Source organism: Montipora capricornis, chromosome 8 (assembly GCF_036669925.1).
Source record: "Montipora capricornis isolate CH-2021 chromosome 8, ASM3666992v2, whole genome shotgun sequence".
Classification (NCBI taxonomy): Eukaryota; Metazoa; Cnidaria; class Anthozoa; order Scleractinia; family Acroporidae; genus Montipora; species Montipora capricornis.
In genome coordinates this window covers 38,116,735-38,119,234 of record NC_090890.1, presented here as the reverse complement: position 1 = coordinate 38,119,234, position 2,500 = coordinate 38,116,735, and positions in this window count along the sequence as shown.

The window sequence follows — 2,500 nt, the reverse complement described above, 5'->3', positions numbered from 1 at the left end:
GAGGTTTGCTGTCTACCCAGACATGCTGGCCTCCTTCACCTATATACATTTTTTTCCGGCTGGTCACGCAGTCTTTCCTCCCGAGCGTTGGGGAGGAAAGATTACGTGTCGAGCCAAAGGAGAGTTTGTTTTGAAAATTCTGAAAACAATTTCCTAATTGTCCTCGAGTGCGTTTGGCCCAAAGATAGTAGCAACGAAATTTACAAATGTTGATAAGGAAACAAATAAGCTAACCAGATATCTGTTTTGGCGATGACTTAACCAACTACAGCTTATTAACGCCGGAACTAAGTCATAAAAGACGCTTCCGTTTTGTGACAAATTAAACTTCATATACACCAGAGAACATGTATTCTACGGAGTCTTTATTTATCAATTTATTTACTTTTTACGAAAAACAGTCCGTTTACTGAAAAAGGTAATCTCTACAATGTAGACTGAGAGCAGTCTCTCTTTGGCTCGAAAATCCACCGAGAGAACGTGATATCCGAGGGGCGAAGCCGCGAGCCGTAGGGAGGCTCGCGGCTTCGCCCCTCGGATATTACATTCTCTCAGCGGATTTTCGAGCAAAAGAGAGACTGCTCGCAGTCTACTTGGTGGGCCGACGTTTGACGCAAACCCCAATGAAGTATAAATTTTCTGAAAGCTTAGTAATTGTAAATTACGAAGTGTTATTAAATTATATGAAAGAAAGGAAAGGAAAGGAACTTTATTTAAGTGTCTAATTTTCTAGCGCTGTTGATCACTAATCGGGGACACAATAAAAAATCAAATCAAAATTTTGGTTTTTGAAAAAAAAAAACGTTTTTCGAATATAACCCCGATTTCCGAAAGTACCAAGGTTCACTAATTAACTTCGTGTCCGGTCAGATTTGCGTGAGGGAACGCAGTAAATGCCCCTAGATGGCTTCAGAACACCTTTCTTTAAATAAACTGTGTCGGGGAATTTCGATTTTCTGCCTCGTTCGATAGTTATGACTACTTTAGTGAGGGGAATGCGTATTTGATCGACTATCAAAGTTGAATGCGTGTCAGAAACAAACCACACAAATAATCAAAATTCCCCGACACAGTTTCTGAAGCCGTGTTCACATTAGGCCTCGATTATGATCGAATTATAATCGAATTAAATATGAAATGGGTTCACATCAACTAATTACAGCGCTTGATTAAGATTGGATTATAATAATTTCAAACAACCTCAAGGGGGCGTGCAGCGTTCCAGGCAAATTGTGACTGGCCCACGGGCCGATTACGGGCTTGCAAAAACAAAGCAAAAGGTAATTAAAAAACCATATAATAAACTACTTACTAACCGAGCTAGCTCGAGCCGTACTGGGGAATATTGGCCCTGGGTCGTTTTTGCACGGACCTCGCTGCGCTCGGTCTGTACTGCCACGACCTCGGGCCAATATTTCCCTGGCAGTACAGCCCTCGCGCTCGGTTAGTAAGAAGTTATTAAGGGGTCACCCAGTTTGAAAAAGGACAGTTTCGTTAAGTGAGTTGCTTTTAGGCAAAGAAGTCACCACCCCGTAATTCATATGCCCAAGATACCGGGTTTTTGTAAGTTTCTTTTTCTGTCAAGTGTGATAAAGTTTGACAATGAAATGAGCGAAGTCAAAACAAAGATCACAATCGCCCAACTCTTGTTTATGCAAAGTCAAAATTTACTCTCCAAGACGCGTACGACGTTATTTATCACCAGGTAATTCCATCATTTTGGAAATAGCAGCTACTTTATTATTCATCTGCGTCACAAGTTTTCACTGATTTTGGGGCTCATTTTGTTGAAACTCAAGCACGCTTCCAACAGGCTGTGAACCCTTCCTGCTTACAGAGCAATACTAAAAAACTTCTCCCATATCACATTTGAACCTTGAGCTCGAAAATTCAATACACAACATGATATTATAATTCACAAAGGCAGAAAATACCACAGAATCCTTTTCCAGCGAAAATTTTATTGAAACAAACAACATATTTGCTCTTAGAGGCGAAAACCTCTTCCTATTTGATTGCGTGCGTGAAGACGAGAAACTCAATTGTGTCAAATTACCATGTACTTCAGGTAAATACTGCTCACTTTGATTTCGTCTCGACGGGCGATAGATTGTTGTCGAAGTCCAGTACTCGTCGCTTTTGAGATTCATGCCTAGTTTATCCAACTGACTTTCCATTATTGAGCTCCATAAGGGTATATTTTGTTTAAGGATCCACTAAAACGCCATTCGCGTTGCATGACTTTCGACGCCATTGCAGGCTAAGTTAATGATTCTACTGTGTCCACAAGAGAAATCTACGCAGTTCCACTACCCTCTCCATCCTAAGAAAATACGCGCAGAAGGCTCTATACACAAAGACACTACTTACCAGGGGAGTGACTGGCAAGACTTTTACCGACACGGAAAAAAAAAAAAAGAAAGAAAACAAACAAACTAAACGTAGACCTCAACTGGGTTTGCCCATAGGCAACCCAGTAAAAAGAAAACAAACAAACTAA